The sequence below is a fragment of the Apteryx mantelli genome, chromosome 4, assembly GCF_036417845.1.
Source record: "Apteryx mantelli isolate bAptMan1 chromosome 4, bAptMan1.hap1, whole genome shotgun sequence".
NCBI classification, from domain to species: domain Eukaryota; kingdom Metazoa; phylum Chordata; class Aves; order Apterygiformes; family Apterygidae; genus Apteryx; species Apteryx mantelli.
The window spans coordinates 64,868,860-64,894,014 of record NC_089981.1 but is presented as its reverse complement, the minus strand read 5'-3'; the positions used below and the strand labels follow the sequence as shown (position 1 = coordinate 64,894,014).

The following is a 25,155-nucleotide window of genomic DNA, read 5'->3' as shown; positions in this document are numbered from 1 at the left end:
GCCTCCTCTTCCTTTCTCATTTCTGTTGCTACACTTTCATCGTGCCCTGGAGCAGTTGCTGCTATTTCACTATGTACTCCTCTGGGCTTGGAATGAAAGTCACCAAACTCTTGTCCTCTGTTTAGAACTAAGCCAGGATTGGACATGCATGCCAGGAAGAGAGTAGCCATGATCCAAAGCATGCGTGGTTTTGTCAGTTCATTTTTACGCTGAATGTATGGTTTTAACTCTGTGGTTATGCCATAAATTGAGGACCTTGTTGGATTGTTTCTTGTCAAATAAGAAATGAGTGGGGGACCAGTGGTGGGAGTTTGTTTGTTTGTTTGTTCAGTTTTGTTTGTTTGCTTGCTTGCTTGCTTGCTTGCTTACAGAGAAATTCCATAAAGCTTTGTTTCGTGAATATAGCAAGGGCAAACAGAAAGTGGGATTTTTGTCCTGATAAAACTAATAAAGCCCAGCCCCTTTGATCAAAACTCTCTCTCACCTTTCTCCTGGGGCCCTCTTACTCTGCATCCCTGGCTTTCTGCTGATTACTTTCAGCTTCTAACATATGCAGTTCCACCAATTTGTGTTGTTACTGCTGCATTTCATTTTTCTAGGAAAATCTTTTGAATCTGAGTTATTTCTTGCTTAGGTCTCTTTTGTGACTCATCATCTGGATGGAACTTCTAAAGGTGGCAAACACAGTGATTTCTAGGACTGGCCTTAGAAACAGATGTTTGCCAGCAGCCTGAAGCAGAAGATGATATACTGTGATCTTAAACTTTCTAGGTACCGTTTTGATACCCTGAAGATGAGAATCTTTACTTTACCCTATCTAATTAATAGCACTTGGATTAAACGGCCCAAGGCTTGGCTTGCTGGACATAGATGCCTTTCAGAAAGCAAGAGACACCTGTACTTTTCTGTTCGCAGTGCCAGGGAGCTGACTGTGAGGATGGGTAGTACCCATGCATAAGGAAGGCAGTTGTAAATTCTGTGCATCTGTGTGTATGTGTGCACCTCCATTTCCAGCACAGGGAGAGAATTCAATGATATTTCACCCAAATGAGAAATGTTATTCTGCAGATTAAAGCCACGTAGTGCCTGGTTTTGTCTTTATTTATGCCTTTCTATTTCCTTCTCTGCTGACATGGGTGCACATGCCAGGAAGCACTGAAGGACATAATTGGCGTTGTGAAAAATTATTGGGAAGCCAGGACGTTCCCTTGCAGTGATCCCCCCCCCCCTCTTTCCCATCTGTCACCATCTAATGTGACAAAGTTTTTATCGGGCATTGAGGCAGAGGAGATTAAAAGTAAATACTGCAATCAGGAAGCAGCTGGGGGGAAAATGTAACACATTTCACACTAAGCTGAACAGCTCATCAACTTAGCCTTGTATATCTATGGCAGATAGGAGAGAGGGAGGGCTGCAGGGGGATGGTGTGGTTCAACATGCTCCTCCACACTGGGAGGCTGAAGAGGATTGTGTGTTTTCATATACAAATAGGATTCATGCTTTCTGGCACTTACTTGCTTTGGAAAGGGGTGGGGGTGGGGGGTGGGGCACAGAACAGGAGCCCACTAGTTTTCTTCTTGGTCTGTTACAAGCTCTTGTTGAACACTATTTCCCAGGTCCTAATTCATTTATTTTTGGACCCGCTTCCTGCTTTAGTGATGATTCTGGGTACTGTTATGTCCTGTTCAGCTAGGAGGTTCTACCTGACATGGAGCTCTTGTTGCTGCAAGGTCCTGTCACACCATCTCTGGGGAGCTGCAGGATGGAAGGTCTGTTGGCTAAATGGGAGGCACTGTGTACAGGTGGATACAGTGAGGTTTTAGGCTGTTGAAGCTGGACATTGAGATCTTTGGGACACACCATACTCAACACTGTTACATCTTGTGCAAACTGATCTGCCTGCAAAGGCCAAGAAACTTGAAAGTTTTCTGCCACATTGCTTTGTTCTTCCTTTTTGTGTGTGTAACAGTTAAGGCCTTTGAGCATTGCCAATCACATTGTGTTCTTGCAAAGCTTTTAAGTTTTTTTCATTCATTCCAAAACTTTTTTACAGTGCTGATATGATGTGAACTTAGTGCTGGTAAACAAGGGTAGATTGATGCTTCTGGAGGCTGTCAGAATCATTTCTTTATCCTTGGGATAAATACAGTCCTGGAAAGTGATGCGACTTCTCCTGCGTACCTGCCCCTGTGAATGTGACTCCTGCTGTGGAGGGAAGGGATCTCAGATCAGGAGGAGCTCAGTCTCCAGGGTTTGTTTGGTCCTTGGCCTTGCTGCTTAGTGCTTGTAGAGGTGCAGCTTAAGGCACTTATTCTGGCTTTTCGTGTGAGGTGGAGAGCTGTTTTGCCAGGAAATGGACTCTGACCCTGTGCTTTAGCTAATTTGGTGGGATTTCCTTAATTTATAATTACTTCTTGGATTTCTTATCACCTGTTCTTCAGCCTTGATGAGACATCCTGTCATTGTTAGCACATTTCCTAAGGATAAAAATTCATAAAATCTTGCCAACTACATGCTGAACAGTTATATTGGACAGTGTATCTTCATGTGGTGATCTCCTTTTCCTGTGCTTGGCAATTCCTTGGTCCCTGAAAGTAGGGAGTTTGTTTTCTCTTTTAGTCCAATAGCCTTGTTTGTTGTAAGTCATTGTCCTTTTTTTTTTTTTTGGGGGGGGGGGGTGTTAAACTCAGTCTCCTAGCCCTCCTGGCACAGTCATGGTTGGGAGCCAGGTGGATTGGCATCGTGTTGCTATTTGGTGCCCTGTTCTGATGGTATCAGTCAAGGCCATATTCCTTTTTGTAAATGCTCACCTTGGCTTTGATCTCATGACTGAGTCATTCTTAGCTGGCTATAAAATCCACCAAATAGTATGGAGTTATGGAACTGCATACTTTCTAAACGCTTGGTTAGTAACAAAAGTGGAACCTGTAACTTCCAATATCTTTTTAAAAAGAAAAGAGTCACTGGGCTGCCAGCAGTTTGTATTTTGTCTGTGTTAAAGCATTTACATTATTGGCTAAGGAGCTCTGACATCTCCAAAGTATGGCATGAGGGTAAGGATTTAAAATCTGGCAAAGGGTCACTGTCATGTTTTTTGATATCCCTGCAATATTGAAAATAAGCACGTTATTGAGTTTTGTTTGTTTTTCCTCAGTAGTTCACATATGCTCAATCCCTAGTGTTTGGCATCTAAATTCTGATAATGCTGCCTGCAACGAGCAAATACCAGCCCAAATTATGGAACTACTCATTTGCTCCCCTGTTGATACAGGTACATGCTTTATCTTAGACTTGTGCTCCTTGATCTGGGCTTCTGTGCCACTGTTTCTCCCAACATGTGAAAGCCACTGTCATGTTGCAGACCAGAACGGGGAGTCTCCTTGTTATTCTCACTCCCCTTATATTGGCAAGAAAGCCAGAGCGAGGAGAAGGAGCCATGCTGGCATGCAGAAGATAAGACATGAGAAGAATTAAACAAGGGAGGAAGGGGCTTGGGAAAAGTGCTGGATGGGGAGAGGAGCCTGTGCAGAGGACTGAGCTGAGTCTTGAACACATCCAAGGATGGAGATTTCACAATGTCTCTGGGCAACCTGTTCCATTGCTTAATTATACTCATGGTGAAAATGTTTTTTCTTGTATTCAGTCAGAACCTCCCCTCTTGCAGTTTATGACCACTGTCTCTCATCATCCTGCCAAGCACCTCCATAAAGATCCTGACTCTATCTTCTCAGCAGCCTCCTCTCAGGTGCTGGAAGGCTGCTATTAGGTCCCCCTAAGCCTCCCTTGCTGAGCAGGTCATTTGCATCAAAATGGACTTCATTTTCACACTTTGTGGGTGCAAATACAAAGCACCTAATGCTAAATATGAAGAAGTGAGAGTACTTGCATCCACAGCAGAAGTCAAAATGAGTTGAAATTTGACCACACAAAAGCCATGAAAGCTAAGCTGGGAAACTGGGCCTTCATCATGCCATGGTGGTCACCTAAAATGAGTTAACACATGACAATTTATGCTTTAGGCCATATGCCTCATCTTGCAGTTCTTTAATACTATAAGCTCCCACACAGATATTTTGAAAAGAAATTCTGTAGCATTTCTGAGGTACCTATGTATTAGATGGTAGATGTCCAAGAGAAAACTGATATACTATTTAAAGCCTATGCTAAATGCAGCTGTTTATTAAATAGGACTGAGAGACTCTCTTAGGATATAGAGGGCAAATGGAAATACAGAGATGCTACTCTGTTTGCTGAAGGGGGAGAGTGGCTTTCAAAGAAAGCAGTGTATGGCTAGTGAGGTTTGTCCCAGGTGAGCAGTAGTGGCAGGTGCCCTGCATCTGACTGGCCTTGACCTCTACCTTAAGGCAATGAGTTTGTCATGTTCTCTCTGCCTAGCAGTGGTAGGGATTGGGGGTTGGAGGAAGGTCCCATTCACCCATTTCTCACTCCACCTCGTAGGGATCCTTCATTTCCTGGCAGAGTGCCTTCATGGGCAGGTAGGTTTTTGAGGATCAGGGAAGGAAATGATGAGAGGTGTGTTTGTTTTGTAATGGAGAGTCCCATACCACAGGGAGTTTCTAAGGCTTCCTTGAACTTCAGATTCCCATGTGTCATGACATCCCACCATAACCAGCTTCCACTGAAGTCAAATGGGAAGGGCATTCACAACAGGGGGAAGAGAGGAGGAAACCTCTACCTACTATTTCCTTAAAACCTCACTGACTTGTCCAAAAGATTTTAGTAGTAGTGGGAAACCTGATTAGACCTGCACACAGCTGCTAGAGCTGACACAAAATAGAGGTGGGAACACACATGACTGAGGGAGGGGGCAGTTATATTGGCCAAAACCTATTGTGAAACTACTGGATAAATCCTTCCATGTTTCCTGTCTGATTTTTCTCCAGGAATACATGTTCCATGGGGCCTTTCAGATTGTCTCTGTCAATACTGCTGCCGTACCTATTTTTTTAAATATTCGTGTCTTTAAGGAGGCTTTTTTTTCTGTTTTAGCCTGCATCATCTTCCTTTTTGACCTGTTGTTAATAAAGAATTTTGCGAGCAGTCTGTAATATAATAAATGAGGAAAGGCTTTGTTCTCTTGGTTTTTCTACTGAGCTCATTGATGTAATATCTCAGAATGGTAATTCTGACAGACCAAGAAAAGACAGGACTCTGGTTGAAAACTGGAAGTCATATGTAATTCTAGCTCTAGATTGATACCTTTTATCTTCAGACATCTGCAAGCTACTTCTTTTTGAGTTCCCGGAGAGCACTTTTGAATTAACATCCCTTAGGAGATGGGATTTTCACACAAGTATTGCATGCCTGGACATGACTTTGTCTTTGACCAGACTAGAACTAGCAATAGAAATGCAACAATTGCAGAACTGATATAGTAGAAAAAATGGTACTTGGGAAGTTTGTCTGTTTACACCCATGGTGTACTGGTAAGAGCCAAACACTGTTGGCATCTCATTTTCACAGGCACTATATTAATTTGAAAGTTTCCGTCTTTGTTTTTATGCACCTCCCTCCCTTTTTTGCTGAAGTCTTGGAGGCAGAGATGCTCTTGGTCCTTTACAGCTGGAGAGTGGAGAATGTGTGTGTGGGGGGGGGGAGGCAGAGGGAAAAAAAGAACTGTTGAGGTAGTTTCCTTTTGTCTCAGTCATGACTTCCCCAATTCACTCTGCATTCCTCAGGCTTGGCAAGTGTGGGCTAGATTTCATGTTTGGGAATTCCTCTCCCTAACCATCAAGGTGGAGCCAGTAGCAGTTACTGATGGCAGGCATGTGCCCATGCATCTCCTTCCCCACCCCACCCCGAGATGAACAGGGTTGTAGGCAACTGGATACTTTCCAGTATCAGAGCATCATGCTGTGGTTGCATATCTGCTCAAAACTATGGTCCAGGAGAGTTAGCCTGAGCCTTCCTCCCATTTCATTCTTTGCAACCTAGAGGGTACCTATGCAACCCATACTGATGGCGCCTAATTTTAATTGCTAGTAGATTTCTGTTTAATAGTGTTTTTTTAAAAAAGAAGGAACTGATTGTATTTGGCAGCAACTGCCTCAGGGTGCAGTCATGTGAGCAGGCAGGCTCAGCTCTTGGAGATGTCCTCTCCAAGGAATCCTTTGGTGCAGGAAGCCCTGTTAGTAGCACAGAAACGGGCGTTTTCCTAGGGTGTGTGGATGCTTCACTGCTAGAGATTCTGCCTTTTGGATAAGACATAAAACTGAGGTCCTGAATACTTGCATATTTTTATAACTACTCCCTGACTGTCTCCTAGGTGTATTATAAAGAGTGCTTGTGCTTTGTTTGGGCAATACCAAGTACCATGATGAAGTGCAAGTAACTCAATGGGATTTATACGAGCTTATGAAGCGGAGAATAAACCTCATAGTTTGCACAGTAAATCAATTTGTAAAGCGCTTTGGGATCTTTCTGGATGAAAGGCGCTATATAAATGTAAGCCATGACCATTCATCATTATTGAATATGAAATAGAGATATACACTCTATCAAGCTAGCAGCAATAGGCTTGGGCTCATGATTGCTCACAGGGTCCAATCAATCATCAGATCACGACATAATGCAGCTAGAATAAAAAAAAGAAAACCCACAGCAAATCATTCCAAGCAATGCAATTAATGGGCATCCAGTATAATAGTGATCTCAGTCAGGGTGTCTGGGCTTTTCCTGAACAGCAGAGTTGAAGTCAGAGCCATACAGTGTGAAAGAGAATTACTAATCTACTGTTAGCAGGGAAAGGACAGACCCCTCACCAGTGGTGTGCTGTGTAGGCATTCACTACAGCATAGACTTAAAAGACTATGCATCTATGCTTTTCAGAATTAGTTTTGATTTTTGTTTTTTTTCCTTCCCTTTGGGTTCTGCTTTTGAATAGAAAATGTTAGCCTATGTTCTACACTGAGTTGCAGAGATGCTGTTCCATTTTTTGCACCAAATTGTAGCCAAGCACCTAACCCTGTTAACCACCTTGGTCATCTTCTGTATGCATGCAATGCAATGCGCATCAGAACACAATGTTCTTAGGAGGCAAGGATGGGGACCAGACAGTGCCTTGCATGCTGAGATCTGTAATCACTTTCTGTTGGTCATCCTTGGAGATGCTGACTGCTGTAATGTGCTCTATTTTATGCTAGCTAGGATGAATGAAGTGCAGGCTGCTACAATACTCTGCTTCGAAAGTCGATGCCAACTGAGGGCTTTCTGCACTTCTGCAAGAGCCCTTTCTGTCTATATATTTGCCTTTTTAAGGAAAGCAATACCTAGTATGAGCTTCCCCTCCTCCCCATGTCGATTGTGCTGTGTCTGTCTTTCAAGCTGCTGTGATGCTAATGGATATAATATTCTGCTCTCATTTTCTGTTTGTTCGCTATTACCAAAAAGAGATTGAAATTTAATAAAATATAAGGGATGGGTTGGAATTTGGAATAAGAAAGTGTGTCGGCGGGGGAGGGGATCAACAATCCCATTACATTAAAACCTACCTTACGAGTGGTCAGTTTAGGAATAATAGGTAACTCCTCTCTGTTCTTCTACTGCCATGTTCACCAATGCATAACCTGCAGGTCATACACAATCCATAGCCCCTATATTTCAGCCTGTAGCTATCTTCATCTCCAGTACGGAAGTGTAGCCTGACATGTTCTGTAATCTCTAGATGGAGCAGACCCACAGTGTCTTGCACACCCTTTCTGTGCCAGAGGCCCTGCTGTTTCAATCCAGTATCCCATCAGAAGTCTAACTGTAGGACTGGGAGACAGAAGATCCTGAACAGTCAGACCATAGTTCTGGTAAATCCTGTGCACAAGAACTTCCAGGAGTCATGAATGTGACTGTGTTCAGGGGCATAGACCTGACTTTTACTCACACTTTCCCATAGCTTTACTGATCATGTGTGCTAATAGCAGTTAAAATTCTGATACTGCTCTACCTCTTGTCAAAGTAGAGAAGAAAAACCCCAGCAATTAGAAGGATCAGATCAGAGAAGTTACTGAAGTTAGCTGCAGTCTGGTTCTGTAGGGTTTCTAGCTTGGTAAGGTGCTCAGTTGTAATATAGTAGGCCTGGTATAAGTGCTTAGGTAAAGAGCATGTGGATCTCCAACCCACCTGCCCTCAGGGAAAGCTGGATGGTGGCCCCCAGCACCTGGCCATTCCACATCCTACCCCTCAGTGGAGAAGGGAAGGGTCTGTGCTTCTGCCATTTTATCCCATTTGGGTGCAGCTCTTAGTCTCCTCTGCCTTTGAAGGTAGTGCTACAGGCTAGCAGCAAGGCTCTTACCAAGACTTCTCAGACTAAACTGAGTCATGGTCATGGAGTGAGCAGCATGTACTGAGCAAGCCATTAGCAACTTCCCATCAGAGATTAATTAATTTTAATTGCTAAAGACCCATTTTAGTTCTCATCTCAGTAGGTCTCTGAGAACCCATAATAAAGGCAGCAGCTGAAACTGGGGCTTGATAAATAGGGTAGAAATATGTTTTTTCTTGCTTCTCCTCCCTTTTCAGGCTGGGGATTCCTTGCAGGCAGGTTCTCAGCCATAGTTTGTTCTTTTGTGTTTGGAAGTGGTGCTGTATCAAACAGTGCCTTGCACTTAACATTTGGCAGCACATATTCTAGCTCTTCTCTGGTTTATCCTGCCACACACCTTTCAGGTGCATCTGTAATCCATCCATATGAATCCTTGTAGATACCTGAACTGTTATTTTCCAACTCTGAATTCTTATCTTTGCACCACAACTTTGTAATTGCATTGTTATTTCCAGCAGCAATCGATATCCTTTCAGTCAGGATTTTAATAGTTTCTTGATTAATTAATTAGTTAATGTAGCTAATTTTATAGCTTTTTGATTCAATGATTTATCAAGTAATGTTTTTACAGTGCTTCTAAACATAAAGTGTGGTATAAGTACTAAGCACTATAATATTATTAATTATTGTTTTTGTTTTTATTCTGCCTTGATTGGCCAAATCCTACTGAATAGTTCATGCAGGCTAAGCATTTTAATACTAGGTCTGCCACAGATTTTTTTTCAGTTTGTATAAATAGACACTAGCTATATGTAAGGACAGGACAAACAAAATAGATACCATATAAATTTCTTTTGTATTACACAGAGGTAATCTGTACAAGATCAGGTAACATAAAAAGGGAAACTGTTAAAATGATCAACTCTCCATTAAAACTCTGTCATGTTATAGGAATCTGTGGGCAGCATACACATCTACAATATTGTATGTATCTTTTGTTTAGATTGTATTCAAATGGATAAGGATGTATCCTCACAGAATGCTGAACCCTTGCAAGATAGTTTCTGGGATATAGCATTAATATATTTAAATAAATGGGTCATGTGGTGAATTTCTGTATTTGGTGGAGGTTAGCTTCTTTCTTTGTTGAAGATTTTACCTGGAAACTGGTGCCATATGCCCAGCAACTAATATAGCAGCAACGGTGCAGCTTTATTGGCATGGCTTGTATCAGTCTCATCTTTTCCCACTCAGCACAGTTCTGGTGGTATTACTGAGCTTGTGTTAGCAGGTTTTGTGAATGCACCTACATTCATCACAAAATCACTTCTAATGTAAATCACAGGGAAGGAAGGTAGCAAATAATACCCATCTAACTCCAAAGTCAAAGAAGGGAACTTCAGACCAGGAAGATTTTTATGGACAAGATGATCACTAGAAACTATAACAGAGAATAAAGCTTATAGATACATGAATAAATAAAAAGGGAAGAATCACCATTGCAGAGGATTTCACGGTTTTGAGAAGTGCAAAATAATGCCCAGGGCAAAGGTGGGAAGCAGGAGGAAATGACCCAAGCTATACTGCACTTTATATTACCACTTGGAAAGGGCTATTGGGTCACTGTGGCTAGATCTCTGAAAGCATCAGCCCAATGCCCAAAGGGCAGAATCATTCTGGTCCTGTCCTGTTTCTAGTCATCTTTCTTGAAATATCTGCTCTAGGCCATTGCCAGTGGTAATGCTCTAATGTTCATTGCTCCCTTGACTGACATAGCTAATGTGTTGACCAAAATGGACCTTGTCTTAGCAGATAGTACTATAGTACTTGGGCATAATGGAAAAATAGAGCAGAAAGAGGGGAGAAAGCTACATATTTGCAGAGCTTGAATAGTTTAAAAAACAACCAAGAACAACAGATATTTTGTTTAAAGCCTAACAACTGTGAAATCTCTAAACCAGTCACAAGAAAAAGAAACATATTGTGAATTAAAAAGTAAATAGTATGAGAAGTAAAATGAGTCAAAACAAAATCAGATGACATGTACATTGAGGAGGTGAGTATAAACAGGTATGTAACTAGGTTCAGGAGAAATGTTGTATATCTGCTCCCAGGAGAGTGCTAGCACTTGTTTAGGGCATTTTGGTGGAAGAGTGCAGTTTGAAAACCTAGTGGGCTCCTGAATCACCTTTCTCCTCACTGCTCCCTGCTGTGGTCCCCTCTCCTGAGAGCTGTACTGTTTGCTGTTACTCCCTTGCCTAGATGGGCCCTCTTCCTTCTCCCCCTCCCTCTGTTCATTCAAACAGAGTGAGAAGGATGTGGCTGAGTGCTTAACCCCAGGCCCTTCCTTTACCTCTCGCTCCCTGAACCCTGCTCTGAACCAGGTATTATGAAAGGACAGTGTACCCCCATTCTTGCTTTCTTTTGTCCACAGGTTAGAGGTTACGGTCTAAGGACATGTCCCTTCTGCTTCCTTTGACTCTGGTAGCAGACAGGTCCTCCTTGTTCTCTCTCCCCATTGGATCCCAGATAGGGCTGTCCTGCTGTGTCTGGTATCACAGAATCACAGAATCACAGAATGGTTGAGGTTGGAAGGGATCTCCGGGTGAAGTCTCAGAGAAAGCAGAAGTTGCGGCACCTTACACAGATGTGTAAGGCACAAATACTGTGTTGGGGAAGGAAGTGTAATAGGAGATGGGGGCATACAATTTGTGAATTGTGTTTCAATACCTCCCAGATAGTCAGTTGCATGCAATTCAGGCACCCCCATAAACCATCTATTTCCTGCTCTGCTCCTGAAGTGTATTTACTGTCTCTGAGCTATGAATTGCATGCTGATTTGGTGATGTTGCTGAGGTGTGTCTGTAAGTGAATGTGTATGAAAAAGTACAGGCTGGGATCCACCTGGCTAGGGAGCAGCTCTGCAGAAAAAGAACCTAGGGGTTCCAATAGGCGTCAATCTGAACATCATTCAGCAGCATACTTTTGCATAATGAAGGCTAAACACATGTTGGGCTGCATTAGTAGAATAGTATCCAGCAAGGCAAGGGGAGTGATTATTCCCCTCTAGTCAGCAGCTGCAAGACCATACTTGGAGTACCGTGTCCATTTTGGACTCTCCAGTATAGGAAAAATGTTGACAAACTGGAGCAACTCCAGCAGATGGCCACCAAGATGGTTGGAGGACTGGAGCACATGAGCTATAAGGAGAGACTGAGGGACCTGAGTTTTTTTCATCTGGGAGAAGAGAAAGCTAAGGAAGATCTAATTGCAGCCTTTAACTGCCTAATGGATAGTTACAGAGAAGACAGAGCCAGTTTCTACTTAGAGAAGCGCAGCAAAAGGATAGGAGGCAATTACTATATGTATGTATATATGTTTATATGTATATGTGTGTGCATATATGTGTGTGTGTGTGTGTGTGTATGTATGTATGTTTGTATATATATGGAAGAAGTTTTTCACAGTGAGTGGTTTCAGAGAGGCTGCCTTCTTTGGAGACAGTCAAAATCTGCCCTGGGCAGTCTGATCTAACTTTGAAGCTGGGCCCGCTTTGAGCAGAGGTTTGGACCAGATGACCTTCAGAGGTCCTTTCTAACTCGAATCATTTTGTGATTCTAAGTATGATTTGTAAAACAGCTACACTAACCTAGCAGTTAATTGACTCAGAGTAAAACTAGCTCCTTGCTTTAGCAAGTGAAGTGGGCAAAAAGCCAAATCAGGTATATGAGTTTTGGTACTTTAGGCTTCTCTTGAACTGAATCAGAAGTGTCTCCTGAAGACTAGGCTTCCCTCCCTTAACAGACTGCTTGTTTGGTAGTATACAATAGCCATATAGATGGCTTCATGGGTATGAGCTGACCTCATACACCTAGCTAATGATGAGTTTCAGTGGCATTAATTACAATTAGAGGAGGCAAGGGTCCCCCTGTGAACTTATTTGCACTTGATAACTACTGTGGAGAACTGAGCAGCATAAATGGGGAGCCATAATCAGAGATCAAAGTCCCTATTCGGTAAACCACACTACAGAACAGAGGAACGCTGTGGAAGCTGGGCTTGTAGTCGGACATTGTTTAATGTCTTCTTGATTGTTTTCATGCAGCTTTATTCTGTCAGAGGGACTATCAGGCTACCATAATCTTTCTTCAGTTCTGCTGACTGAGAGAGCTTTTGAAAACAGAAATCCTGAAGGAGTTCCTGTGTTTAGTGCTCAGTTTCTGGTAGCATGAGAAATGCATTTGTACACTCTTTTTGTTACCCTGTTTCCAAATGTGACATTTTTTATTTTATGCTTAGTATTTTTAGAATAGAGCAAACTTGGTCTTCTGTCAGCTGTGCCTGGTAGTCTATACTGTGTCTTGGGAGGTTCAAACTGGACATAGGTAAAACCTCCCTAGGAGGCCTGTGCTGCAGTGGGACAGGTTACCCAGAGAGGTGGTGGAATTTCTATCCTTAGACGTTTCCAAGATTCAACTAGACAAAGGCACAGCTGACATGTACTAGTGCTGGCAATAGTCCTGCTTCACAACTGAACTAGGTGTCCTCCAGCTAGAATTGAATGAACTAGATGACTTTGAATTGAGTGAACAGCAATGAACTAGATGTTTGTTTCAACTAATCTGATGAGTTTGCTACCTCAGGATGACAATCCCTGTTTTCACAGGAGCAGCAGATCTATCTATCTGTGGGATAGATAGTTGTCTTCCACCAAACAAGCTGCAAGGATCTCTTGAGCTGAGACAGATAGCTTTATACTGCACCTTAGGGCTGGCCTGGGTTTGATAAGGAAGGTTTGATAATGTGTGAAGGGGCTTTAACAGCCATATCTGCTTTCTGCTGTGAAGCTGATGACTTGGTGCATTTCCATGTTAACTTATCTCCAGTTCCTCAGCTCTGCATGTTAGATGTAGGGAGCCAGCAGCAGACTTGGGCACTGTTGGGCAGTTTTTTCCCTCCAACTTATAATCTCTCTGTGAAGATCGGACTCTAGTGGGGAGCAATGACTTGTTGCCTACTGGCAAGGAAGGAGAAAAATATGAAATAGCCATGGTTCATCCTACTGAATACAAGGGAGCCAAGAGTAACCCAATTCCAAACCTGCTGAGGTCCTCAGTCCCTCTGAGTAAAGAGCTTTTCTTTGTCTCATTTCCTTGTAAAATAGAAGGCCAGAAGGAAGATGAAAATGTTTTACCAGCCACTGCCTGGCTTATCCAAAATTTATTGTTAAAATGAGCTTCAGTGCAGTCATGTGTTCTTAAGACTGCAAATAGACTTATTCTCTGCTTCTCTTCTTGGATTTGCTAGGTAGAAGCAAGGACCCTGACCTCACGTTGCTGTACAGATCCCAGTACAGATCAGTGAAACTGCGACCAGTTACTATCACAGATCTGTTTCATTGTTTTGCTTTTGGACTTATGCACATCATTACGTTATACAGGTGCCCCTTGTGTATCCTGTAGGTATAGGGTATGCCATGCCTTCTCAGAAGGGAGTGGAGTGGATCTGCAGAGCCACATGCCCGAGTACCACATATAGTAGTTGTGCATGCACTGGCTGTGCACTTACCCAGGTTTGGTACTAGAATCTCTGGAGGTATAACCATGGGTTCTCAGTGTTTCACTAACTTGAAAAAAATCGTGTTAAGAATTGGTTTTCATTGTGCCTTGCTAGAACTTACCAGACTTCCCTGAGCCTAAATGCACTTTGTTTGCCAATGTACCTTACTGAAAGTAAGTCCAGGTGTGCTACCTCTTCTGCCCATTCCAGCCCACAACCCAGCTGTGGAACAGCACAGAGTCTGTTTTGCTTGTGACTGCACTGCTTATTGGAATAATATTCAGATAAAGTCTGTGGAAATGTGAGGGGTATGTCAGTAATGATTGAACTTGACAATGCAGTGAGCATTAAAGCTTTGACAGGTTTGAGGTCTTCCTCTATGAAAAATTTTTGAGCATTATTGGTGAGACATAGGGAAAAACTTGAGTAAACGTTGACAGAAAGCTCATATAGGAAACACAGACACTTAAGTTTGCTGACTGCAAAACAGTCAGACCGCAACATCATGCTGTGCATAGTGGCCATGAAGAGGTCAAATGCTGACTTGAACAAGGCCCTTTTTCACATAATACAGCCCCTGAGATCTGTGATTCAGGCTGTTTGGGAGTGATGCTATCATGTGATTAGCAATGTAACTATATTGGTGTGCCAGCATGGCAGAGCTGCAAAGAAATCAGTTTGTGTTGAAATACCTGCTCATGCTCACTAAACCAGTAACCCCACTTTAGAAGCACCCCCAAAGTAATCAGTTCAATCTCTACTTGTATGTCCATATTCCACCCCCACCCCTCAGCTGGAATCCATCTTGCATCACATTTTAAGGGAAAAGTTAAGACTTCACTTTGCACAGAAGCCAGAACTGTTCTGTGGCACATGACATCTCTATAACAATAAAGTTATTGGTCATAGCTCAGGACCTTTTCCATTTATGCCACAGCTTTCCCCATGTTGATAACAAAGATGGCTTTATGTCCACTTATGCATATTCCTTGGACATAACCTGAACAGATCCTTGAAAAAAGGTCCCAGGACACACGTATCCCAATTGGCTGTGTGGCCTGTTCCAGGATCTATAGCTCCTCTGCTTCTGGGCTTTGGGGACTTTCTTCACTGACACTCACTCATCCTTGTTCAGAAGCTTGTCATGAATGATGGTAGGGTCTGTTCTTGATATGAGGTGGCCACTCAGTTTTATTGTCTGCAGAAGAGGCAGAATCACCAGATCCCTTGCTTGTGCTATTTCTCTCTGAGTTTTTTTTTTTTTAATCTACTCCCTGCACTGCCCTCTCTGCCCTCAGAATGCCCTCTCTGTCAGGGATATTATGGTTATGTCCAAGGGAAAATCATAATTATAGTTATATACAGGACAGCCGAACATATTACAGCATGGGACCATGTGGATATCTCAAAACATCCTACCTTAACCCCCCTTTACAGGGGCACTTCGCATTTATCGTGAAAGAATTTGAATTTTTGTGGTTCTTTTGTTAAATTAATCTGACTTTTAAATGAATCTCTTTTTTCCTGTCATATTGTCACAAGATGGCAGAATCAGGGTTTGTACATGCAGCAATGTTTAGCACAGCTGAACAAATTGCTATGTATCAGCTGAGCTGTGGTAACAGAACTATGCGCAGTCCTAGCCTGCAGCAGACAATGGGTAATTCCACTTAACTCTGCCTTCTCCTAGGCTAAGTCAAATGACCTTGCATTTATCACATGCCAGGAGCATGCACGTGCTCAGTTACCAAGCTGAAATTGTGCCCTGACTTCTTAAGCCTCAGTAACTTGATCCTCTGTCTGAGCCTTAAGGGCTGTTTGTGTACCTTGAATAGGTATCTTCCCTAGGTATTTTTACAAAACCAGACTGAACTGAGAGTCCAAGCAGCATGTTGTGCTCTCTGGAGTGCTCTGAAGAATCTGCAACTAGCTCACTTGCTGGAAAGCTGCCTTCAGAAATGTGGGACTGTCTGACAGCAGTCCAAACGCAAGCAGAAATATCTTCACCCTTGTAAGAGTTTCCCAGCATGGGCTACCTCCTTGTGCATGACATCTTCTACCATAACAGTCTCAATTCAAGGGTGACTAGAGTGGTTGACTTGGTTCTATCTGACTACTATGATCATTTTTAAATAATTTGCTTGCATCTGCATTCTAATTTGCTTAGATGGTTAAAACATCCCAGTATTCTAATTAATGGGGAAACTTTGTCTGTTGTTTTTTAAAAGGCTGAAAAGACTGTTACCAAAACTACCTTCTTAAAGGATTTATTCCTTGTCATTCAAAATAATTATTGTAATTTGGTTTCCTATTAATAATGGAACTATTAATTTGAAAATGTACTTAATTTACAGAGAAGCTGGTCATGTCTTTGAAATTAGTAAGACAATCAGAGTGAGAGAAGTACTTACTGAACTAGCCTGTGTCAATTTGACTAACCCAGCTTCTAAGTCAATTTAGTTAAATGGCTACATATTTGTGTGTAGACAAGGACTCGGAGATGGGAGTATTAATTCTAGAGCTAGCTCAGGAAAGTGGACAAAATCCAGAAGGTTTCTCACATTACAAGTGATTCTAATAAATAAACATTGATGGAAGCAAGAATTGACTGTCCTCTGCTCACCAGGTGCCTGCTGTTTGAGACTGGACAAGTGTGAGGATGTAGTCTGGGTAGGACATAAAATGTGTCCAGTAAGATGGCTAAGCCTTTACCAGCAGATGGCACAGTTATAGGAGGTGCTGCATTTAACACTTTACCGCTAATCCTCTGGAAGCTAGGCATGAAGAGAAAAACAAATCAAAAAGAGACTAAGATCATAAACAGACTTCATGCTTGAGCTACCCAGGTTCCCGAATGAACCACATTATAACTGATCAAATACATTTTTCCCAAATTAATACCACCTCTACAGTTTGCTAAACAGGGCCTGTAAGACACTCTCTAATATTGCCATCTGCTTATGGCCTTTAATGCTTCCACAGTGCTGCACACCACTACAACTGTGATCGTACCTATTCAAGAAACATAGCTGATGGAGACTACAGATCCCAACATGCAATGGGGAAGACCATTCAATTAGAGGTGGCTTGCCAGCTGGGATTTGTAGTCTCTGGGAGGAGTGCCACTGTACAGAAAAGGAGAGTGTCAGGGACCTTGCCCCATTAATATGAATCAAGAGCTTGTCTTGAGCTTCCAGCGAGTTGCTCTCATTCAGGTGAAGTCTGAATGACCTCAGGCTGAATCACTGAAACTGTTGCTCCTGTTTTCACTTTCTCCCAGCTGACACTTAACATTTGAAATGGTTATGGCTTATCTGCTCCCTTTTTTGGGGACAGAAGAACCTGTGCTCTGTGTGTGTGTGTGTGTGTGTGTGTGTGTGTGTGTGTGTGTGAACACGTGCAAGTGTGTCTGGCTGCCTGTCATTACAGCACTAATGGAAATACTGCACGGATCACAACTCTCAATTAGCTCCTCGGGAGATTGCTGTGACAGCCAGTTACTGAACAGCAAAGCCTGAAGGAATGAATTAATTTGTAGTACACGGCAGTTAGAGTCACAGTGTTAGCAATGGAATGAGACAGCAGTAGACCCTGATTAGGCTCAGGCTGTGTGATGCAAGAGACCGTTACCTGGTGGATGGATGTTCCCCCCCCCCCCCCCAAAACCCCCTAGGGCTAGGAAGGACCTTTGTCCATGAGTGAGATGGGTTTAGAGCTCTTAGTTTGGTTCTTGGAGTCGCTGTCTGCCTGAGGCTATTTGGCACCTGGCAGTGGACTTTCATTCAACACAGACAAGGGCATGCTGCTCTCCTCCTGACTTGGAGCCAGGCCAAAGCCACTAAGTGAGTGGTGTTCAGGGAAGGTAACTCTATCTTTCTCGCAGTCTTCAAACAACATCTCTCTTCCTTATTAGTCCGGATAAGTGTATATCACAGAGGGTATCCCAAGACTGCTGCACCAGGAGATACTGATATCTTGCCTTTGCTGTGCTACAAACAGGTGTATACAGACACAGATGTGCAAAACCTGCTCAGTGAAGCATGAACATGCAGGGAGTCTTTGTAAAGTGTTCCTGGAAAAAATGGGAGTCATCACAAACAGTCTGAAGTTTCCAGAGCTGCTGCCTGAAACCAGCCACAAGTTTCCTATGCCTTAAAGTACCAAAACTACAGCCCAGCAATACAATTTTCTCTTTCCACCCTCCTAGTTTTTCAGGTCTGATATCCAAAGATTTTCAGTCTCTTATTCCAATAGCCACAAATCTGAATCCAAAGACAAATCTTGTTTTTTTCTCTGTTATGCAATGACTTTTTCTTAAAAATTGTTTTAAATGTATTTTATAGAGATGGCTGCCCAGTGTCCAGAGTGGATTTGTCAGAGTGGGACACCAGACTTTCTCTCCACTTAGCGAAGATCAGCCACCTAGTGAGAAGTACTGTGAAACTAATGAAGTTTTGGGCATACTGCTTGCTTGAAATGGGACAGAGTCTGACCTCCAGAAGTGTGATATGTGGAGTTGGGAAGAACTAAGGTAGAAGTAGAAGAATGTTCTCATAGCAATCCTTGCAGAAGATAAGAAACAGGAAAGGATATTTTCTTACAGACTTTTCCCATAGTGAATGTGATGCTTGAGAACAGGACTCTGATGCTTGTGTTGTTCTGGTAGACTCAGGAATGTGTGAAGCACCACATGGAAATACACGGAAGAGAGACTGTGTCTTAAGCTCTTTATGTTCTGGAAAGAGAGATGTATGAGTGGTGAGGAAAAGAAGAGTAACTCACTGGTAGTGCAACCCCTAAAGTCAGTTGTCCTCTGTCTGTAAAAAGGGCCATTGCAAGCTGCATCTGCAGAGCCTTTTTCTGCCATCCTACTCTTTAGGCACAGATGTGGTCTTTTCTTTTGAAGGACCTTTCTAGAGTTATTCAGTCTGTGGTCCCTATATTGTCAACCAACAAATGGGGCAGTTAACACTATGTGTGTTAATAGAAAGCAGAAAATCAAACCCGAGCTCTTTTTAGCACTGGTGTCTTCATAACTTGAAGTCAGCAAAGTGGCTGTACACAGGTTTGCAGCTCTGGCAGTGTTCCTCCTGTGGGCAGTGTTGCCTTGGTGTGCTCTTATTTTCCTTCATTTCAGAGTGCAAACAAAAGGTGTTGTCCAGACGGTCTATATTTTCATTTTTGCGGTATCTGACTCTTCCTTGATCTTTGTCTGCTGCTTGAAATAGCTGTCCTGTTGACCCTTGCTGCACCTCCTGGTCAGTAAGAGGTGCTTTCGACTTCCTCCCTGCAGCTGCATTCTTTGTGCAGAGCCTAGAAGTGCTGTCTTACATTGCTGTTACTTTCAGGTATGTCTCACCCAGACAGTATGTCATAATTTGTTGACATCATGTTTTACACAATAATACTATTTCTAGTGCAAGACCTAATGGTGTGCTCTTAATGATATAACTTCCTGACATGTTTCAATTCTGCATACTAGGTATTTTATGTACCCCTACAGAAGTCCTTCAATAGGTCCCTCTGAGGCAGGGGCCAGATGAGATGGGCCCCAACTGGATTTTCATGTATGAGGTTAAAAGTTAAGAAGAGAACATTTATGTGGGTGACATAGCTATAATGAGACTAGAAATCTTAGGAAAACAAGGCCCTGGGATACAGCATTATTTGGATCTTCACATCCCAGTGCTGTTTTCTTGCTAGGCAAAGACATACGTTTCTTTGCAGGGGTATGGGATTTGGCTAGAGTATAGGATGTGGCATCTGCACTGGCACCTTTACAACCAGGATCTTTTCAATAAAACAATTTCACTATGAATTTTGATGGTTACAGTCTGGATTTTTCCACTCCTATTTGCTACTGTGCTGGATTTTTTTTTTTGCCCAGGTATAAAATACTAATATTTTGGCTTGGTGCCTGTGTTGAGTTTGTTCTTCTAGGTATAAATGATGACACCAGGACCAAGGCAGTAGTAGACCAGGTTTTCTGTCTTGTCCTTAAGCAATGGTACAGTTCTTGGAAATAAAGTGACAAAGAGCTACCCAAATGGTTTTGTTACTGAGACAGGGAGTAAAGTACAGATGAAGAATCAGGGGGAGAAATGGAACAAACAAGAGAGGCAAAGAAGATGGGAGTAAAGAAAGAGAGCAAAATTGATAAATAAATAAAAAATAAGTGACTGAAGCAAGAGAAGAGAGAGGGAGATTCTCTCCTGATTAGAATTCATGAACTCCGTTCCTACATTAAGTCTATATATGACACCTGGCCTTTAATGTGAAGCTGCCTACGAGCATTAAAAATTAAAAGCAGAAGGTAGGATCCATCCATCTCAGGCAGCGCTGCTCCCCTCCTATCTGAGCTCTGCACAAAGCTATTACACATTGATAAATTATTTTGGGTAATAGCTGAGATATTACATTGTTTCTGAGTGAAGGTAAAATCTCTGCATGACATGGGCATTTATCAGGAGCGCATTTCATCCTATTTATTATGGCCGAGACGAGATCACAGGCTGCGGGCAGAGCTGGCACGTCGTGCTGATCACCTCCCCCATCGCCTCCCTTCCCTCTGTCACTTAGATGATGGGATATTGATGGAGCTCATGACAAGTTAATTATTAACTAAAGATATGCTGTTCACCTTTGCCAGGGGAGGGGGCATAGAAGGGAGCAATGATAGTTCTTAAAAAAAAATAAATATATCCATTGTATCTTAGAATACATTAGAATTAGAATCTTTTTTCCACCTTCTTCTCCCTTCTACCTATGGTCCTTTGCAGCCTCCAGATGAATCAGATAGGTTGTTTGAATCCCAATATAGTCTGGAAGGCCAACAGAAATGGAAGAACCTCTGAGAATTTAGGTCTTGTTCAGAAAAGTTTCTATGAAAGTTCTTCATTGGCTTGGTAGTTGAGATAATTGGGGAGAAATTCTCACTGTCCACAGTGTAATAATGACTTCTCTAATTCCTGAGAGGGCTAGAAAGCAGAGCCATAGAATTTTGATTCAGTTCCATAAATGAATGTGTGGGTCAGCTGGAATCCAAAAATAAAAGCAACGGGTCTCCTCTGGGACAGAAATAAGGTATTTTCCTAGTTGTCCTCATATGGGCTCTTTTAAGGGGTGCAAGATACCTTTTGGTGCTTCTGCAACAAACTGGTGTCCCCAGAGAAAATTTTTGTATGATTTCTTCATGCCTTTCACCTTAAAGTTTTCCAAAACATGTGAAAGCCGCTGGACAGATACCTCTAATTCTTTGATGTAAAACATAAACCCCTGTGCAGCAGCACTCAGCAGGGCATGAGAAAACAGAGAACTCTTCCTTGAAATCCACCAAATCTGTTCCCTGCTACCAGTGTCCTATGCTTGATGTTCTGAAATAAATGCTTTATTTCGCTGATTTTCATTTTCTCCTATGTAGTCTGACAGTTCAAGTTCTGGGCTAATTCTGAGAGATTCTGGCTTTTTTTTAACAGCTGCATTTCCTATTCCACAGCTTTGAGGAATTTCTCTTGAAAATCCAGGCTTCTACTTCATCACCTCAAACTGGGCGAAGTTTAAGTACATTTAAACATATATATATATATGTATGTATGTGTGTGTGTGTGTGTGTATATGTATATATATGTGTGTGTGTATATATAGATTTGGATTCTCAGGTATAACTCTTCCTCTCTGAGGCTATCCTAGATGCTCTTACATTGAAACTGCAGTATATGAAAGCAAAACTTCCAGAGACTTCATTTGCTTCATATACTTTGGCTTTCTGAAATCTTAGAAAATCTACTTGCTTGCTATCAAAGGTATGAGAAGGAGAGGTGGGACTGGGCTCTTATGTACAGATAAAGTGAGTGGAATGTGGTGGGTAGATTAGCTGTCTGGACTGAAGTAAGAAACTGCCCGTCACTGCAGTAAGGCTAATCTCCCTGTCCTTGTCTGGTCATAGTGATCAGTTTGCCCTCTACTTAATATAATAATATATATAATAAAAATGTATTAACAACTGTGAACCACCCTCATCCCCTTTCCAAAGCCCCCGGGATCCTTCAAGGTTAGAGGGTGTGCAGTATACTCACCTCGAAGAAAATGCACGCTTATTATCTTCACCCTTTTATTATGCACCTTGTCCTTGCCTGTTGCGTCTTGGACTGTCCTCTCTTGCAGCTGCTTTTGACTCTGGGCCCAGGTCTGCAATCCCTCTTTGCACAACGTAGCTGTGTTAATGCTACTGGCAAAATACTAATGATGCTAACACCTGGTGGCCCTAGTTACCTTCCAAAGATGTCTTTCTGGTGACTTTTGTGAGAATTACATTAGTCTGTGAATGTGTAAGTATGGGTTTTGGAGGGCTGGGCTCTTAGACTGTCTATGACTTCAAGCAACTTGCCCACCTGCTCATTTTGGTAATAACAATGCTTTTTTCTTTTTCCTAATTCTTGACTTTACCTAGAGTTTATATCCTAAACACTTCATAACTCAAGCTATAATCAGTTATTCAAAGAATGCATCCTCACATTAACATAGAGTCGAAGAGTTCAATGCAGTTGATAGTTCATGTAACACACACACAGTTCTGTACCTCTTCTGTGTCCAGTAGTATGATATAGCAGAGGAGATGGGATTCCTCATCATGAACTTAGAGATCATGTTTACAGAACAGACATTAAAAGACCATGAAGAAAAGGACTGTATTGAGAAACAATAATATAAATACATTGGATTGAGGTGCATTTTCTCATTTTGGAAAGTACCTATCCATAATACATATCTTTTCTCTCATAAAGATGATGATGTGTAGTTATACTACCTGTGGACTACAGAAATACAAGATAACCATGAGTTTAGTTTATGCTAACTTTAAACGAATTAGCTCAATTCCAAATCTGGCTCAGTGTGATTTCACTGAACTGAACCTAGAAAGGGGGTTATTTGAACTAGCAGAGCAGGAAGTGTAGCAGGGCAGAGTTGTCATGTGTGAATAGAGGAATGTTGAACAGAAGGAGATTTAGAACAAGGACAGAGGAAGGTGTATAACCACAAGAGCAGGAGGCAGTGGGGGAAGAATGCATCTAGGTACAAGTAAGCTCATAACCTTTATGAGCTCAAAATCCTCTGCAGATTAAAAGCATGTTCTAAATGCCATTTTAAATGGTTCCTGATAAAAGAATGCCTGCTTCTGGCTTGGAATATTCCAAGTTGCATGCACTATGATGGGTGGCGAAGAAAGAGAGATTCTTGACACTATACACTAGCACCAATCCAGACAGACATCAACAGTCATCAGAATGTGGCTTCTTCACAAGGGCTAGAACTGAATGTGCAGTTTAACTGATGTGAGCTTTCACATTTGATAATGTGTCCACTGAGTGCAAGCCCAAGGGCAGACAGCATATTTGTTCAGCATGGCTTTACGGCTGTGCTGCCCCATGTGGGAGATCACATGCTGCTGTGATGGGTCAAATCAGGGGTCCTTTTCTGACCTTGTATCTTGTCTTTTGCTGTGAGTGATACAAAATGAGTTGGAAAGGTGCAAGGATTCCAGGCAAGGAGCAGTTACAAAACAGCTGGGCTGTGGCATTACATTTGCTGAGCCTCTGTATGTAAAAGTTGGCTTCTTGTTCAGGGGCTTGGCTGTAGATATCCATACCCATGCTCACGCTCACTCACTTTTTAAGTTTCCCAATTATTCGTCTAGATACCTATGTCCTTACACTAACTGTGATCCTTTTCAATTGTGCCAGCCTCCTGGCATTGATGGTGGCTGAGGTGAAAGGTTGCACCAGCTATAATTATTTGTGCTGTGGAAAAATTACTTTGTCACCTTTTAATTTCAGTGAATAGCCCCCTTTGTTCTTTTTATATCAGTTCTAGACTGATAGCAATAACAAGCTGACTCCTGGCTTGCCCATTCTTGCACCCTATTGCCTGGTATGCTCAGCAAATCAAGTCTGTCTCACTTGTAGGGGAAAGTAACAGAAACCTAGCTGGGCTGTCTCCTGTGCTACCCTTTATACTTTTTCTTATGTCTTTCCTGAACTGACTTGCAAAGCCACTTCCTACTTTAAATCTTTCCTTGTGATCCGCTTCTGTGTTGTGATGCTTTTAGGAGAATACCTGGTTCTGATGCCAGTAAGAGACTTAATATTTATTAGTATTTATTTACATCTTACAATTTTTTATTTAGAAGCATATTTTTAAATGACTTTGTCTTTAAACCATCTAGCCTTGCTTGTGGTGAGTCTATCACTCTATGCCAAATCCTGCTTTCACCACTTGTTTCAGTCTTACCTGTGGTATCTTGCCTGAGTCTTCATATGGATTTAGGCAGTGCACTGAACAATGAGACCTTCTGCCTGCAAGGGGTGGGGCAACTTTAGGTGGTACCATAAAGTAAATCATTCCTAGTAATAACCTGATGTGCACTAGGCCAGACATGTTGCTGCTTTCCAAACACGGCAAGCATAAACACAAATGCTGGAAACCATGACATACAACTGTGCCTGTTCCATATTCACACAAGCATCTGCTATACACACACACCCTTCCCCCATAGCATAAATGGAGGTTCATGTTCAGTATGTTCCCAGGCCAACCTTGAGAAAGAGTTTAAGCAGCTCGGAGAAACACACAGCAACTTAAAGAGTTAACCCTACAGTAATTGGAAGGGGAGGGTGGGGGAACAGTGTAATGGAGGGGTGAAGAGTTTCCATAAACCCATTGCCTCAGCTCAGAGAACCTGCTAAGGGGCAGTGGTCAGAGAGAAACAGAGGGAGAGAGAGAGATATCAAGTGTAGTAATCAGAATGAAAAATGGAGCTCCGGTTGCTTTAAACAAGAGCTAATTTATCACGAGAACGAGTGGATAAGTAGCTGAGTTTCAGGCGTTCAGTAAGTTCCCCGTTCTGCTCCAAAAATTATTCCACCCCTGTCTCCATGCTCCCATAAATCATCCCCTTCTTCACTTCTGCTCCGATTACCAATTACTCCTGCCTACGACATGCTTTCCCCTGCCCGACACAATCTGATGGGGCCCTGCCTTTTAATTTTACAAATGCTTTTTCCTTCTTCCTCTCAGCTCCCTGTCCCTACTCCTCCCCTCCCCAGTTTTTTTGTATCTTTTTTTCCCCTTTCTATTCCCATCTCTCTCTCTCTCTTTTTTTTTTTTTTTTTAATTCAAAGTCAGGAAGGGTAGTAATGTTTCATGGCACCTCCCCTCATGAAGTTGATTGGGTTGAAGGAGTGGAATAGAAATTAATTATTTCCCCCAACTTGAACTCTCTTTGGATTTGTGGGTCCTCTCCTTAAGCACATGACAGATTCTAG

General features: G+C 42.3%; 1 long non-coding RNA gene across 6 annotated transcripts in view; it reads left to right on the top strand.

Moving 5' to 3' along the window:
• The window catches only part of LOC106482882 (uncharacterized), a 187,476-nt gene that overhangs the window by 83,234 nt on the left and 79,087 nt on the right, over positions 1-25,155 (top strand). For 5 of the 6 annotated variants that reach the window (XR_010884195.1, XR_010884197.1, XR_010884194.1 and 2 more), the window contains exon 4: positions 18,178-18,365. The exons of the other annotated variant lie outside the window; for it this stretch is intronic. This is a non-coding gene — a long non-coding RNA (uncharacterized lncRNA). The remainder of the gene's footprint in view (positions 1-18,177; positions 18,366-25,155) is intronic. 6 annotated transcript variants of the gene reach the window in all.